At 34.8% G+C, this 18,622-nt stretch overlaps 1 long non-coding RNA gene across 5 annotated transcripts in view; it reads right to left on the bottom strand.

Annotated features, from left to right (window-relative positions):
• LOC308644240 overlaps positions 1-18,622 on the bottom strand; it is a 175,894-nt gene that overhangs the window by 36,016 nt on the left and 121,256 nt on the right. The window lies entirely within an intron of this gene.

Genomic DNA, 18,622 nt, shown 5'->3' with positions numbered 1-18,622 from the left:
GATGGCTTATTCTTTGCAGGTAGATGGTGTTTAGATGACCATAGGAACTCAGAAAGAGGAATTCACCATTGTTATTAAAAGTGAAGAAAAAAAAAGAACAAAATCGTATCACATTTTTGCAATTTCTCTGAATCAATGTCCTGATCTATCTCATTGACTCTGCCTACCTCTCATTTTCCCTTCCTTCCATCTGCATAGAGAACTCTTAGTCATTCTCTTTCTCTCCAAACTGTTTTTCCATAGTCGCCTTCCTTGATTCCCTAAGGCTAGAAGCCACTACTTTGAAATATATCCTTTTAGCATTTTATTCTAATACCCATCACATGCACTTATTTATTTCTGAGATTATTTCTTTGACTGTCTTCCCAACTTAATACCTCAGTGAGGACTGGGGCCACATCTTCTTAGTCTCACTGCTTTCTAATGCATAATGGTTGTTCCATACAGATTTGTTACACACTCAATTGAAGAATCAGAATGACTAATAATATTTTAATCCTGTGGTCTTTTCTCTTGAACAGTATATCCAGTTGCCATTGGTACCCTTAACCCATATTCCCTCAATACATTTTGGTCATGTTTACCATCTGACATACAATGACCAATATCTTCAATGATTTTCCTGTGTACTTTGTTTGGTAGAGACCACTCCAGTAGAATATTGGGTAGCTGGAAGTGACCGGGAATTGACATCCCCTTGGGCATCCCTCAACAGATGCCTGGTAGGAGTTGATGGATAAGTACCTGGTTCCTTTGCACCTTGGATAAAATCACTCTGAGGATATGTTTCACTTTGATTCCCTGAGTTGATCCTGCAGGGAATTGTTCCATAACCCTTTCTTGGCTTTCTACCTCTTTTCTCATGGCTCCATCCACCTTCTGGACTTTTCTGGAATCATCTCCCTAATAAATTACATATATTTGACCCTTCATCTCAAAATCTGCTTCTGGGAAAATGAAAATTAAGATAAGAAAGAACTTAAATGAGTTCAAGCACATGTGTGTCCATGCATAAATACTGGGACTTCAATCTGACCTTCTGCCTTTTTAGTTTTGATTTTCTTTTAAATATTTCCAATAATAGTTTACTCTCAAAAGGCTGAAAGAGATACACAAAGCATCTTAAATCCATGGAAAGATTAATAAATAGGCATTGTCCCAACAAAAGAATGTCCCCCTATCCCCAATTATATTATCCATGCTACTATCTCACCCCATGGTCCATCCCTAGTCTGAACAACTTCCCACTAACTTTATTGCACTTATTGCTGAGACGGCCAGAAAGTAGAGGGATTTCAATTTTGATGCTTTGGATGTACAAGTTATTGAATTACAGGGATGTCGAAATCCACAGTTACACTGCTAACTTCACATGACTGACTTGTATCCAGTTTCTCTGATATTGAGCAGTTTTCTAAAATCCCTGGCTTCCAGTTTTCTTCAGATCTTTGCTCAAATTTGATCTTGTCAGTGAAACATTCCTGTAAACACTTTGAAAATTTTAAACTCCATGCCCTCCCGGACTCCTTGCAAACCCCACTTCCCTACTTTATTTTTATTCATAGAATGTGTTATCAGCTGACATTCTATTTTTCTTATTTATTTTCTGATTGTCTGCCTTTCCAATTAAGAAGATGGGGTTTTTGTCTGCTTTATTCACAACTGTATTCATAAGGCACATAGGAGGTATTCAATCAATAGGTGTTGAATACAATGAATGTGTTTGGATACTGAATATTATACATATGAAAATGACTGTACACATAGAGGAAATGTGAAGGCTACTGATAGTCAGCTGTCCTTAAACCTTAGAATCCCAGATTCTGGTTGGAGATTATAGCGATTTTAGAAATTGAGAATCTTTTTAAACAGTCTAACATGACTATTAAAATTGGATAAATTGGTGAAGAAGCGTCTTCTCTGGTATATTAAATAGATGATGTTGTGTGTTGCTAGGGATCGAACCCAAGGACTTCCTCATACTATACAAGAGCTCTGCCTCTGAACTACATCTCAGCTCTAGAGGGTGGTGATTTTTAAAGACTATAAACTTAGTTGGACTTTCGTGTTTTCTAAGACCCCAGCAATTCTAAAGTGCTATAAACAAACAGCCGTATAATATATGCAGATACACTGTAATGTGTCTCTAAGTATGTTTTTTTTTCTTTCCTGAGTTTGTTGATGCACACTAACAACAGTAAAACCTCTTTCTGTTCACTTTTTTTCAGCGCGAGATTTCCTTTCATGTCTTTTATGTCACCTCTGAGTTCTGATCTGTGAATTCCCTCCAGCAACCTGTTGAATGTCTCATAATGAATAGTGGTGCAGTGAGGTCAAGCTGTGCGGGTCGTGGGGGAATAAGAGGGGACAGAGAAACCACTTAGTATTATCCACAGTTTTCACAGTTTTACCATGGACAAATGCTGATGTCAGAAACCTGCATAAGAGCTGTCTTTTTGTATAAAATACTGGACAGTGAGAGAGTAGCATTCCATTTGCATGCTACCACATCAATTAAAATTTATCAAAATTTCTGGGGCTGGGGCTGGGGCTTAGTGGTAGAGCACTTCCGTTGCTGGAGGTATTGTGTTCATCTATAACTAAAATATATACCTATATGTACATATATATACATAGATATATAAAATTTACCAAAATTTCTACTTGTTCTTTCTGATAACTTACTTTTTTATTCTTATATTTTACTAGGCTACCCTGCCTTTTACTAGGACCCCAGAACAAGGTCAAAGAAAAACAGGTGATAGCCCACATCCTTGTCTTGTTCAAAGTCTTAAATAAAATTATCTAGAATGGCTCTCCATTAAGTTAGATGTTCCTTGGAACTTGTCTGAACACATACTTATTTGTTTAAGAAAAAATGTCATTTCTAGTCATAGTTTGCTAAAAATATGTTTTCTAAATATAAATGAGTGATAATTTTATTAAGTCTTTTCCAGAATTTATTGATATGCTTATATTTTTTCTTTTCTTTGGTTACTATATTAATTTGTACAACTAATTTTCTCATGCTAACACATTTTATTTATTTATTTTTATTATTTTAAAATAGTAAATAAAAGTACAAAATACTAGCAAACTGAATCATGAATCCATGAATTCATGTATATCACTGAAATTATTTATTCCTTGACTATTTAGTAGAATCCACCAATAAAATCATATGGGTCTGACTACTACCTATCTATTGAAATAGTTTTTTTCTTTTTAATGACAGACTAAATGCTGGTAAAGATGTGAAGCCATGGGAATGGCTAGTGGAAATGCACTACTGCCACTTTGAGTACCACTCAAATTTGGCAATTTCTTACAAAGTTGAACATGCACTTCCCATATAACCCAGTAATCCTACTCCTATGTATTTACCCAAGAGAAATGAAAACACATATTCACATGAAGATCTGTATAAGAATTTTTGTTGAAGATTTATTCAAATTGCTAAAAAAAAAAAACCCTGGAAATAATCCAATAGTTCATCAATGGGTGCATGGATAAACAAACTGTGTATATGTACAATGGCTTACTTTGTATTAAAAGGGAGTGGACCACTGATGCCTGTCATAAGGAAGAACCTCCAGATCTTTATGCTGAATGAGAAAACATCAGACAAAAGGCTATGTAGTGTTCTGAAAGAGACAAAGTTATAGGTTCAGAAATCAAGTTAGTGGTCGCCAGGAGCTGGCGTAAGGAGAGGGGAATGGACTAGAAAAGCATATAAGGAAATTTCAGGTGTTATGGAACGACTCTGTATGAATGAATTGTGGTGATGGCCACGTGACTGCATATGCTTGTCAAAACTCATTGAATTGAACACCTAAAATGCATGAATTTTACTCTGGGCAAATTATAGCTCTATAACAACAACCCTGCACCTTATGAGAATAGTAACCTAATTAAATTTCTCTAATTATGAGATTATTCAGCTTTTCTAATCTCCTCTTTTATATTTGGAATTTGACTTCTCTTTTAACTTCTTGCTTTAGATTGTCTTTTTAATATTTGTCAAATGTGTTGTTGTAGCTTCCTTTTCATTTTTGATAGTATTTATTTGAGCTTTTTATGAGTAAATTTGAACAGAGATTTTAACATTTTATTAATCTTTAAAAATAGCCACTTTGATTTGTTTTGTTATAGAATTAATTTGTTTTGTTTTGTTATTTTCCATTTATATCTTTTATTTCTTGTCTTTTAATTCATGAAGCTTTGTTAATTTCTTGAGATAAATCTTGATTTTATTAATTTTTAAGTTTTCTTTTTTTTAATTTTAAAATTTTAAATGATACATTTCCTTCTACTGCTTTTACTATGTTCCCCAAGTTTCAATATGTACCATTTTAAAATTCTTCATTTATACTGAGATTTCTTCTTTGACCCTTCGGTTACACAGAAGTATGGTCCTTAACTTTCCAACTTAGGGTCATTTCATACTTATCTTTTGATTCCTGATTTCTAGTTTAATTGCATAATGATGAGAAGATGTATTCTGCTTTAATCCTTTGAGATTTGTTGATACATGCTTTATGATTCAGTATATGATCAAATTTTGTAACTGCCACGTAGACATAAAAAAATGTTGTGGTCTGTACAGATGTTGTCTGAAAAGCTTAATATATGTTCATTTCATCAAACTTGTGATTTGAATTCATGCTTTGCCTGTGTGGCCTCCCAATTACTGTGAGCAGTATGATCAAAGTTTCCCCCTATGAATGTGGACTTCTTCCCCATACATTTTTTATTAATATAATTTGAGACTGTTCTTACATGCTTTCAGCTTTAACATCCTATTCCTTACTGGTGAACAGAAACCTTTTAGCATCATGATGTGACCCTCTTTAAATGCTTTGAAGTCTGCTGTGTCTGATATTAATATAACTACACCATCTTTCTTTTTTAGGATTGACTTTTTTTCTACTTTAGTTTCAAACTTTTTATAGCTTTGTATTTTAAATGGATATTATAAATAGCAAAAAATGGATTTAAAAATATTTAACTTTAATAGAGGCACTTAGTCCATTTATACTTGTTATAATTATTGGTATGTTGGATTTTAAATTATATTGTCCTTATGCTGTTTAGTTTTATGTTTCATTCTCCTTGCTTTCTTGTCTTAGTTTGAATCGATTGGTTATATATATATATTTTTTTTTTCTTTACTAGTTTTATTCTTTTAACTGGACTTTATAGAAATTCTAACCTGAAAAATCAACTCATCAAATTCTAAAGTTAAATAATATTCTTAAACTCCAGAAAAATATAAGAATCTTAGAGTATTAAGATTCTAATTCCAATGTGATTATTAATATTTGTGCCACATACACCATCATCATATTATTTTAAAAGTCCACATTTCTTTAGATTTCATACATTTATATCATTATTTGCTCTTCATTCTTTCTTGTTTCTGACTTTCTTTGGGGGATGACTTACTTTCTTTTCGAAATATAAACTTTAGAATTTTCTTTTATACAGGTGGGAGATGCTTATTTTACCTTAATATTTGACAAGTATAGAATTGTAGGTTGATGGTTATGTTCTCTGGGAAAACTGAACATACAATTTCTTTGGCTTCTAGCTTTAATGATTCTTAGAAATTTGAGATGGTGATATGTCTCTCCAGTTTGGTTGCTTTTCAGGTCTTGAGATTCTTCAGACACACTGTATTTTGAAGTATGTATTTCTTTCTATCTTTCTGGAGTTTGTTGGGGTTTATTAATATGCAGATTGGTGACTATCATCAGTTTGGGGAAGTTTTCAGTCATGTTTTCTTTCAGATATTGCTTCTGTATCATTTTTTTCTTTTCCTACACTCTAATTAGACATATATTAAATTTTCTCACTCTATTTTCCACTGTGCTAATCTACCTCCATGCCCCATGTTTTTTTTATCTCTCTGGTTTGCATTCTGGATGACATATTTTGCCTTATCGTCATGTTTTTTCCCTACCCACTCCTGCTGGCTCTACTGGGTCTGCTATTAAGTGTATCCATTAAGAATATAATTTAATTTTATTTGTAACTTATTGAAGTTCTGTTTGGCTCTTTATAACTCTACTTACTATTATATTCTCAAGCCTATTTTATTCTTGAACTTCATAAAGTCTATTTGCTGCGTATTTTATGTCTGATTCTACACAACTATTTCTTCTCCTTCTCATACCATGGTGCCTAATTCCTTGTGGATTTAATAATTTTTGACTGAAATCTGCTCATTTCCCTTGACACTTTATCTTTGGAAACTTTTTGCAGCCTGTACTGAAAATAGTGTCTTATATAGAGAATTTGTATTTATCTTTGTCAGGTGCTTAAAACTACTATACCAATCCAAGACTATTTTAAACTGAATCTTCAAGGTTTTTAGATTATCCGGATAGTAGGAATTCAGGCTATAAACTTTTGGCAGCTGATTTGTGATTATGAATTCTCAGAAAATATATTTCACCTCTCCACTTAGCACCAAGATTTAAGACAAGCAATAATTTCGATGTTTTAATGTGGACGGAGTTTTGTTATTTCCAAGTGTTTGAGCCTTTGTGAATGCAGCATGAGAATCTCACCCTGGGCAGCCTCCGAACTTTAGTTTGTGAAAATCCGATGTTTAGGTGTTTTGGTTTGGTAAGTGATTTCAAGATGAGAGGGGCCTAGGTGCTTTTCCTACCTCTCTAAACTCTCCCTTCTGTTGGCTATAAGCCTGAAATTTTCCACATTCTTTTACCAGATGCTTTTCTGTAGTTTGTCCATCGTACTTCCATTGTCTTGAGCAGGAGTGACAATCCATTTATTTAGTCTTCCATGAGTCTGGAAGAGGAAGTATCAAATACTTTCTTTTCAAAATCTGAATAAGTGATTGCGAGTAATTTTTATGAGGAGTGTTAACTCCAATTAACTAGATACAGTTAGCTACAGTCTTGAGATGAGAAGGGTTCTGTGGCCATGGCCTGGCTAGGATGATAAGAGAGCTGTATTTTGTTTGTGATGCTTTTGGATTGGGCTAATGTGGGAAATTGGTAGGGGAGTGGCATATATGCTATGTTCTGTCCAACCATGACCTGTCTTCTGGTTACTTTGAACATTTCCAGGAACCATCATTGAACTCTTCCTGTGTTGTTATTGATTCTGAGTTCTAGAACTCAGTGAGTAACAGAATCTTCCTCGCACATTTTTTCATGGAGTTTTAAGGGTTGAAGTATCTAAATACACTTATGAAGGAATCAGAGCATCATCAGATCAAAGGTACAATCACACTGACACATTTTAGATAGTACTATGAATGGGTAGTGTGACTTGGTTCCATTTTTCTTCTATATTTTCTTCTTTTCTGTTCTTAAGATCTGCTATGAAAAATAAATAAAGATTTTGCAGCTATGCATAATTTTTTGCTTTTAACTTCCATAAAAATATTTTATGGTTGTATTTTTGTGAGATGACATTAACTGTGGAAGATTGAGGAATGGAAGATAGTGGTGATGGTGGTGGGTGATCAGAAAAAGAAAACTCTGAGTGGCATGGAGTTAAGTGGAGTCAATTTAATTATTTGTCATGGTAGAAATCAACCAGCATTAGGTGAGAATATGTCTACTTTATCTTTTCTGAAAATTTTTTTATCACATTTCAAAATAAAAGCAATCTGTAGATTTTAGTACAGATCAACTTCCTGACTCTGACAAGACTTTTTTTTTTTAAATCAGCCGTGTCATTAATAAACTTCTCATAATCTAACAACATTTGTAAGAATATAGTCTTTCTTTATCTGTAGGGGATTCCCTGGTGAATGCCTGAAATCACAGATAGTACAAAGCCCTGTGTGTGTGTGTGTGTGTGTGTGTGTGTGTGTGCGCGCGCGCGCGCGCGTATATGTGTGTGTGTGTGTACACTATGTATACTATGTTTATAGTGTGTTTTCTATCTATACATGATCTGTAATATGTCTAATTTATAAATCAGGAATAATAAGGAATTATAAATAATAATTAACCATAAATTTAAGCAACCTCAGCATATGATTCTTTCTTTCTTTATTAAATTGAGTATTTTTACCTTTCCACTAAAAGAAGCAATTTTTGCCTTCTCTTTGCCAGAATCCCTACTCTTGTGTTTTGGAACCATTGGTAAGAAAAATAAAGGTTACCTGAATACAAATATTTTGATACTACAACAGTTGGTCTGGTGACTGAGATGGGTAGTACTGAGTGACTAACAGGAGGGTAGTACATGTAGTGTGGATACCAGAGAAAGGGATGATTCACATCCTAGATGATTATAGCACATAATGTACAAGGTTCATAATGCTACTTGGAATAGCATGCAATTTAAAATTTATAAATTCTTTATTTCTGTAATTTTCCATTTAATATTTTCAAACTATGGTTGATAGTGAGTATCTGAAAGGGTAGAAAATGAAACCATGGATAAACGGGGACTACTGCCCTAATGTATCATCTGGAATTATTTTATAATCAGTGCTGATTTTGTGGGAGAGAAAAGACAGGACTTCACCTTATAATATAAGCAATGACAAAAACAAAACAATAAAAAATAAAAAAAAGACTCTTTGTGTTTGTTTTTCTTTTAGGTGACCAAAATATCTAATATAAAAAAACTTAACAAAGACTTTTTGTTTGTTTGCTTCATAGTTTCAGAGTTTTCAGGCCATGGTACCTGTGTCCACTGCTTTGGGCCTATGGAACACAGAATATCATGGTGGAAGAGCATGATGGAGAAAATCTGCTCAGCTTATATGTTGTTTTATTTAGAGATTTGTCCTCCAAGAAAGAAATTAAGATGATATAAGGCCATATGGGTGGAGCCCAGATCCAACAGGATTCGTGTTCTTATAAGAGACACCAGAGTTCACACACTGGAGAAATGTCCATGAAGAAATACTGAGAAGATACCTACAAGTCAGGAAGAGAGTCCTCACCAGAAACCAAAATTTCCCTGGCCAGGTGTAAGTTTGAGAATTTTTCCATATATTTGAAGAGGTATTTTATGTCTTATTGTGTAAGTGGTTTGTACATATCTTTCCTCATTTACTTATCAGGTGGTTCATTCTGTTACTCAGACTTTAGGAGTTCTTTGCATACCAGAGATGTTGGCTCTTTGTGATATCAATGACACAGTGGTTTTTGTTTGGTATATTTACTGTTTTTATTTTGTGCTTTTAAATGTTTCATGTAATAAAATGCATCTATCTCTAGGTACTTTAGAATTGGAGTCATAGGAAGAATTTACACAGTCCCGAATTATAAAATTCTCTTCTATTGTTGGTATGGATTCAAAATTTTCTTCTAGCACTCTAGTCTAATGTAGACATGGTTTATATATAAGATATACATCTACTCTCATATTTGATAATTTTCAAAATGATTAGTTAAGCCAACACCACTTATTTAAAATTCTTGCACTGATTTATACTGACATTTCATTCCCACAATTACTTGTGACTTTTCGTCTATTTGTCTTTCAATTTATTTATGCAACAATATTTACTATACTGTTTTAAATGTGGAAAGTTTAAAAAATTTACTTTTACATTTTAATATCTGGTAGCTGATGGTCCTATCTTGCTTCTTTTAAAAAAATTGTTCTAATTAGTTGTACATGACAGTAGAATGCACCTTGATACATCATACATAAATGGAGTATAACTTCTCATTCTTCTGGTTGTACATGATGTAGAATCACACTGGTCATGTAGTCATATATCCACAGAAGGTGATAATGTCAGGTTCATTCTACTATCCTTATTATTCCATGCCCCATCCTCTCTCTTCACTCTCCTCTGCTTAATGCAAAGTACCTCTATTCTTCCTTAGCCACTCCCATTATTGTTAATTAGCATCCACATATCAGAAAAACTATATTGCTTCTTTATTGTGCTAAAGAAGGATCTTTTGAATTGTATTTCAGTACATGTTCTATCAGGATTGACCCTTAAATTTTGACAAATACCTTTCCATAACTATAAAAATGATTGTATAATTTTTTAAAATTCTATCAATGTGATATATTATTTCATAGGCTTCCTAATTTTCAATAATCCTTGTGTTCCAAGAAAGATCCACCCTTGGTCATATGAATTATTATTTTTAATAATAATAGGAAAAAATCATATTATTTTAAGCATAGTGTGAGAAAAAACCTGCTGTATACCTTTGCTTATGATGCTTTGTTTAAGATTTTGCTATATTAGTTGTATAATTCTTTCTCTCTCCATAAACACAGGTACACACATGCATACACATACACATAGTTATGTATACCTAAACATAAGCAACCACACACACACACACACACACACACACACACACACATACTTAGGCAGTGTTTGTTCGGGCCTGTGCTTTTCTTTGTGGGAAGATTTTTGACTAATTCCAACTCCTTACTTGTTGGTGACATGTTCAAATGTTCTCTTTCATCTTGAATCACTTTCAGTAGTTTTGTCTTTTTTAGGAATCTTCCCATTTGACTCTAGATAACCTAGTGTATTGGTTGTAATGTACCTTTTCACCCATGTTATTGTAAGAAAGTGAGCAGTGCTTCCCCTCTTTGGTTCTTGCTTTTGGTAATTTTGATCTTTTTTTTTTTCCTTTTGGACTTAACTCAAAGATTGTCAAATTTGTGCATTTTTTAAAAATTTGATTTCTTTGATTTTCTATTTTTTTTCTGTTTTCTATTTCATTAATTTTCACCTAAGTCTTCATTATTTCCTTTCTTCTTCATGCATTCAGTTTTAATATGCTTTTCTTTTTCTAGTGTATTAAAGTGGAGTTTAGGTTATAATTAAAATTTTCCTTTTTAAAAATGTACTGTCATGGCATTTGCAGGTAAATGAATGGAGTTGGAGAATATAATGCTAAGTGAAGCAAGCCAATCCCCCAAAAACAAAGGCCGAATGTTTTCTTTGATATGAAGATGCTGACTCATAATGGCGATGGGGTCGGGGAGCATGGGAGGAATGGAGGAACTTTAGATAGGGCAAAGGGGAGGGAAGGGTAGAGAGAGGTCAAAGGGGTATGAATTACAGTGGAATGAGTTAGATAGACATCATTACCCTAAGTACAAGTATGAAGATATGAATGGTGTGAAAATACTTCGTGTACAACAGTGACTTGAAAAATTATGCTCTATATGAGTAATATGAAATGAATTACGTTCTGCCATCGTGTATAACAAATTAGAATAAATAATTTAATAAAAGCAAGAATAAAATTGTACTGTCTGCAGCTATCGGTTTCCTTCTAAGCACAACCTTAGCTGCAAACCCTAAGTTTTTTGTATATTGTGTCTTAATTTTTTATTTATCCCCAATATTTTCTAATTTTCCTTGTGATTTCTTCCCTGATCCATATATTTTTTCTAAAAGAATGTGTTCAATTTCTACATATTCATGAATTTGTCAAATTTCTTTCTGTTATTGATCTATACTTCTCTACATTGAGATTGGGGAAAATACTTCACATGATTTCAATCATTTAAATTTGTAATAACTTTTTTTATGGCATAGAACATGAATTATCTATTTCTCCTTTTAATTCTCTCAGTTTTGTTTCATGCATTTTAGGACTCTACTGTTAGTTGTATATATGTTTATAGTTGTTATTTCTTCCTGATGGATGAACTCTTTAATTATAATATGTCCTTTACTTAAAATAACATTTTTTTTGCTTTAAAAATCTGTTTTGTTTGATAATTAGGATAAACACTCCAGCTTTTTCATGTTTGCTGATTGCATGATTTTTTTTTCAGTTGATATTCCTAAGTGAGATTGATCTATAAATTTTCTTTTATTGGGCAAGCCTCATTACCTGTAGTGTTAATGTTGTTCTTGCTTTGTATAACAAAATAGAATTTTTCTTTATTTTTTGATCTTTTGAAAAAAATAACAATTATGCATAAATTTTGAAACAATCATGGAAATTATATTATGAGAATGAATGTTACATGATTCTAGAGAAAATGATTAATTCTTTGATATAATTGCATAAGAAAATATCTTAATTCTTGGAGCGGCATGTTGCAATGTATAGAGACAAAATTATATAATATCTGGGCTTACTGCTTTAAATATTTCAGCAAAGCATAGATACATCAGACCTTTTTTTTCATTGCTGAAGATCTGAGCACAGAGCCTCATACATGCTAGATGACTACTCTACCACTGAACTATATCCTTAGCCTCTCAAATATTGATAAATGTTGAATAATTTGGGTGGTGTCTATATGGGATGTTGTTGTACTGTATATTTTATTTTGTATTATAACTTTTTTCAAAATATAGAGTGACATAGATTCTAATTCATATTCAGTTTATCTGAATTTTCAAGTATGAGGCCCAAGAATCTGTATTTTTAAAAACCACCAAAGTCATTAAAAATACTCTCAAAGTTCATAAGAGTAAAGAGAAGGGGAAGGAGACATTATCAATTGAGAGATGCTAATAGAAATTCTTGAGACAGAATGCACATGTAAGTGTGGGAATTGACAAGGTAGAGAGAAGGAAAACACAGCCTAGAGTTTTCTGTGGAAGGGAAACATAAAAGAGATGTTTATGACATGTTTAGATGCATCAATATGGTGGCAGATTGGAGTGAAAGGTAGGGCTAAAGGCACGAGGAAACTGGATGAAATCTGTGTTTGGGAGAGCTGACATCCTGTCTCCCCTAGAGCAAGCAGACTCAGGCAGCCAGGTGTATACCCCCAGGTAGCCTTTTCCTTTGGAGTGACTCAGTGTCCCCAGATAAAAGATATCAAGGTCCAAATGCCTGTTCTGTGTCTAGCACTTCATCATTTACTCCCAGAAATGCAAACTTGCTTCAAGAGAAGTTTGTCTTTTAGGAGTATTCATAATGACTTTCATTAAACAATAAAGAACACTAACAGTATGTTCAACATGGAAAGAGTTGGTGGATTTGATGTCGCTATGGTTATCTTTCCATACATATGCCACCTTCCAGGGAAAGTTACCTGAAACTCACCATGTGTTTTGACCCAACACCTCAAAACTTGGAGAAGAAGTCTCTGAAGTAAGGTTGCTCAGGTTCCAATCCTGTCTCCACTGCTTACTAGACAGAATTCCCAAATTTTCTTATGGTTAAGTTTGGCTGATGGAAAATGAGTAGAGTTTGTGTGTACAACTTCAAGGCCACCCGTGGTGGTCTTTCCAGTGTTGAGCTGGCTGGAATGTAGTCAGTCCTCAGAGAGAGGTGAATTTGTTAGCTTCAAAATGGAAGGCACTTGAGTCCCTTGATCAGTCCTTGGAAGGAAGTTGTCTGCCCATTGGTAATACCCAGTTTAGACTTTGACGAGTGAGAAATAAACTTGGGAAGTCTGGAAACCTTTGAGCCTTGGGGGTTATTCTCTCACAGAAGCCAGCTTCACCCTAACTAATACACCATTCTTTTCTGTTTTCTTATTCATCTTAGCAAAGAAAAACACAAGACCAGCTGCACCAGAAGAAATACAGGGAACAGCAATGGCTTTACGTTTCCTCTTTGTTCCCATGTAGATAAGCAACTGGCTGTTCTGAACACTGCAGGGAAAGCACTGGAATGTTTCAAAAGACCACAGAATGCTCCTTCCAGTAAGCAATGGGTAATAACAACAATAACAGTAATACCATTAATGGCAATAATAATCAACATTAATCTTTCTTCAGCGGGGCCTGAATGTCTTTCAGTGGCCCAAGGGCCATTATGACTCCGTGTGACTAGGCCCCGCTGTGGGTCTTTTCTAAGGCAAAGGGGGTGGGGAGGGCACAAAACCTCTGAGCCTGGTACACAATAGAACATAACCTCCTTCTCAACGTTGCTTTTCATAAGAAGCCAGTGGAGATCTGTCAGGGCAAAAGCTTTCTACAGAGGCTCCCAGAATGAGAACGCCTGGTGCCGAACGCTTTTACTGGAGAGCACCGGGCAAGCATAATAAAGTCAGTAATTTCTCCTGCCTGCAGCCTTGAATTAGGCCACATGGTAGAGCTTTTTAGGCTGATGAAAAAAATAAATAAATAAATAAACCCATAGAACTTTAGAAAAACGGTAACGCCTTATTAAATTATTTGAAATCTCTGGAGTTGCATCTCTTTTACGGCTCCAAATTGGCATACCTGTTAACTTAGAGTGTTCAAATTTCTCTAAAATATTATTGTATTTAAGACATAGTGCCATCCCCAAACTGCACATGAATTACAGTGCGTCGGGGAAAGAGAGAGAGAGAGACTCACCATTTCCCGGCTTAAAAACCTTTACCACAATTAGTAGTTAGTAGCTTTCAGAAACATTTGCTGGATAAGTAACCACGGTCAAATCGCATAATTTTGCCCCCACCTCCTCCTCTCTCTTTTCTTTTTATTCCAGGGTTTTGAGTGCTGGTCTAAGAGCTATAATTTCATCTTTAGGCATATTTCTTCAGGCATTCTTAATGAGGCATTTGATTTGTCCAGTCCTGCCTTCTTGAATTCAGCCTTTTAGGGATTTGGGGTTGGGAGAGTGTGGGAAAAAGGGAGTGTGGAATACCACCATGCTACTGAGAAAATACAATCTAAGGATCCGAAGAGATTATGAATGATCTCCTTTCCCCTTCAGGCAGGGCTATCTCTAAAAGTATTTTAGACAGATAATTTTCCATCCTCAAATATTTATTGCTTGCCTATTGTGTGCTGTGCATATTCCAGGCATAGAGATACAAAAACAAATTTATTTTTTAAAAAGCTTTCAAATATGTGGAAATTTTAATAGTTATGAACTTCTTTCTATGAACTCAATAGAAGGGTAACTAAATATTCTACTTTTATCATTTAGCAATCACAGACATGACAATAGGAACAGAAGTCGGGTATAAGAAAAATGGAGTTTTGCCTCCTTTCTTTAAATTAGTTCTGGATACCTTTAATATGTCTTGAATCAGTATTTTCCCCATAACAGACTAATGGGAAAAGAAGGTCATTAAATGATTCTCTAATAATTGAAATAGAAGTGTGTTGCAGACATAAGTGAAATATTTCCAGAAAAGTTAAATATTTCCACACTGGGAATGTGAATTGCTTTTATTGCCTGGCTTTGTGTGTATAGAGCCATCAATGGGTGGCTTTGCTGAAGTTTCTTTCTACTTGGAACTGGGAGTTCAATGTGTCAGAGCAAAAATGCAACAATGTTGGGGGGTCCCAGGTCTATTCCACAAAGTTCTCTAAAAGGATTTTTCAATTAATTAAGTACATTTCTCTGGTGCAAAATATATATATGTATATATATATATATATATATATATATATATATATATATATAGTAAAATTATATACGAAAACATGTTCTTTTGCTTGACTGTTACTTAAGAGAAATTAGGAAGAATGTGAAAGATATAGATGTAGTTAGATTTGGCAGAAATTTGGAAATGATAGACTTTTCAGTTCTATCATTTCATATTGCTATTTATGAGGCAAATAATAATGATTGTCCTCTCGATGGGCAATAGGATAAATACTTAAAATGTATTTTGTTTTCCTTTTTCTTATTTTATTGCATTGCCAGAAACACTTTGTTATTACTCAGGTAATATTTTGAGTTCACCAATAACATCAAGTGCAGAAAAAAAGAAGAAAATAAGAAAAAAACCTTTTTGGGAAGAATAGAAAATGATTGGAATTTAAAAATTAAGACACGGGAAGGAAACTAGAGGAAGTAAAAGTAGTTAGCGGTGAAATATTAAGATGTCAAGAGCCCAGTATTTGTTCATTAAAGGAAAAAAATGGTGGTAAAGAAACTTCTAGAAATAATTTATAGAAATAGTCCAGACAAGTTCCATAGGAAAGTAGAGTCAGCAGGCCCTAAGCCCAAAGAAACTATATTAAGTGGGAGAAGATAATCTAAAACAGGTAGCATTTTACCAACTTGGCTATAAGCTCATTGGAAAAGAAGGAGAGATATTTTTGTTTTTCTTTAAAGGTTGTCAGAGATTTTTCTCCTGAATTTCAGATTTCTTTACCCTAGAAGAAAGTTAAGAAACCTTCAGGATGTTTCCTCTGCTAGTGGCTGACAACGAGATTGCCCTGATAGTGGAGGATTGGTGGGCTGAAAAAGCACAGGGGGATCCAGCTGAAAAGAATTGAATTTCTCAGAGCTAGGAGGTTGGGAGCTGAGGTGGGTCTTTTGCCTTGTGCCCAGAAAATTGTGCAAGGTCTGAGAACTCTAATTAGGTGACTAGGTGGATTCTGTGCCTTAACGCAGTGTTGGTGGCCCTGGGAGCTCTGACATGGGTACTAGAGGCAGGCTTGGCACAAGATAGTGCATACAACAAAGATTCAATGTGCCTGCTTTTGAGGGATCTGTGTAGATTTGGGCAATGGGCATCTCAGATGTGACCCAAATGAGCTGAAAACTAGAGGTTCTCTTCAATGTGTTGGGTTGCCATAGCAGTAGGTTTTGTATAATATTTTAGGTGAGGAAAAAAACCACTCTTTGAAATGACAGAGGTGTGATTTCTTGGAACCCCTGATGTGTGGGGATTATATTACATTTAATCTAAAGTAGAAAAACAAAAAATATTCTGCTGTTGGCATGTTCTAACATACTTTTTTAAAAATAAGTTTACTACATGTTCAGCAAACCATAAAAATACATAGATTGTTTTGAGTGTTTTAGAATTTTGTATAAATAGCATCATATGGTTAAGCAGGATACGGTGAAGGAGTAGAGTTGTGTGTGTAGTGTGTTATTTATTTTTAAAAAGATCTAAAGTGAATATAGTAAAATGTTAACATTTGTTAAATCTGGATGGTGGAGATACAGGTGTCTTGTAAATTTTTTTATTCTTATATTTTTCTGTATGTTTGAACAGTTGGTTATTTTTTAAAAATAAAGAAAAAGAAGAAGAGAGAGAAAGCCTACGAGATGGTTCTGAACTCCAAAAGTGATCGAATGTTTAATACTGGTTTTACTTGATCATATTTGCAAATTGGTCTGTTACAATTCTTGAGGTGAAGTCTTTTCTGTTTGGTGTCAAACCAATATGACAAACAGAACATGTCAACTATTCCTGATTTCTACTCAACTTTAGTAAAAGTTACGATGACTCATTCAATTGCTCAGTCCATAAACCTAGCAATCACCCATGATTCCTCTTTTTCCCTAATTTACCAACTTCAAGCCACTGATTTCTACCTCCAAAAGCACACATTGTATGTGGACTGTTATCCTCACTTCTGCTGTCACCTCCCTATTTGGAATCATCTTCTTTCCCCAGGAATTCCACAACAGCCTTCCAGCTGATATCTCTGATCTGTTTTTTTCCATGCCAGTTCCTTCGGTAGACATAGGCAAATGATTTTATAATAAAAAAAAAATAGAATTGTATTATTTTATTCCTCTGCTAAAAACTTGCAACGACTTCCCATTGTTCTTGGAATAAAACACAAATCTCTAACCACAACCTACAAGGCCCTGCACGATCTGACTCTGTCTATCTTCAGCTCCTCCACATCCTTCATCTATGCTCCAATCCTAATCGGTTATGGGGACACACCAAGTTCCTCCCCACCCTAAAGACTCTTGCCTTTTTTGTTTCCTCTGCGTATAGCCAGTCTGTGCATAGACAGATTCTTCTCTTCTTTGTGTCTCAGCCTGCACCCCTCATTGACCATGGTATTTTAAGTAGATTATTCTTCTTTTATTCTTTCTCAATTCCTATTTTTGTTTCTTTCATAGAACTTACTGCACATTCGTAACTTTACATTATTGACTGATGGCTTGCCATTTGTTATTCGTATTTGACGTCCCAGGATCTAAATTCCTACGTATTTAGGAAATTTCCCACATGATAAATGGAAGCCTATCCTCAGCATGGAAGGTAAAAATGGCAAATACTCACTTTCCCAGAATCCCATGCATCCTGCACAGATAACCTAAACTGTGACATTTAGATCACATGCATCTGACCTTGACTTAGAAGCTGGTGCAGTGAATTGATTCTAGTGAGTGTGGCAGTGACTCATTCAATTGTGGCAGAAGCAGCAGAGGCTAAAATCCACTTTCTAGAAACAGTAGGGACCCTGGTTATAGTGGAACTCGTTTGCTTTCCAGTTCTATTGTGGTGAGCATTCCCAGCTTGGATGTATCTGTCCGAAGTGAAAGCTGGGATGCTGTCACTGGACTGGTGGCACAACTCAGGGCTTGAGCCTCCAAGTTCATTCTCCTAGCCCTTTTTGTGATTCTGAAAGTTGCCCAAATTAAATTGCTTTTAAAAAATACCTTTTATGCTTAAATTCACTGAAGTTTCTGTTCACTTGTTAAGACTGGCACTAGGACTGAGGTACACACAGCACAAAATTTAAGGAGGTACTCATGACCATCTGGTTGTGAAGTGCCAGCCTTGCACTTGCCATATCCCTGAGAATAAATGCCTCACTGGCTCTACTCTAGTGCCAGCCCTGGACTTGCAATGATAAGGAGATACAAAATCCAACTTTTCTAGAGACCCAGAGCTTCTGCCGTGATGAGTGGCCCATCTCATAAAGCTAGTAGTAGAATATTTTACAGGACCAGCCGAGAGGAAGAGGTGACAGATTCAACACACCACTCTCCTCCAGCCTGTATAAGAGAAGGCAATGAATTAGATG

Source organism: Spermophilus citellus (genome assembly GCF_964194105.1).
Source record: "Spermophilus citellus genome assembly, chromosome: 3".
Classification (NCBI taxonomy): domain Eukaryota; kingdom Metazoa; phylum Chordata; class Mammalia; order Rodentia; family Sciuridae; genus Spermophilus; species Spermophilus citellus.
Note: the sequence above shows the minus strand (reverse complement) of the source record. Positions and strands in the feature narration are given on the sequence as shown.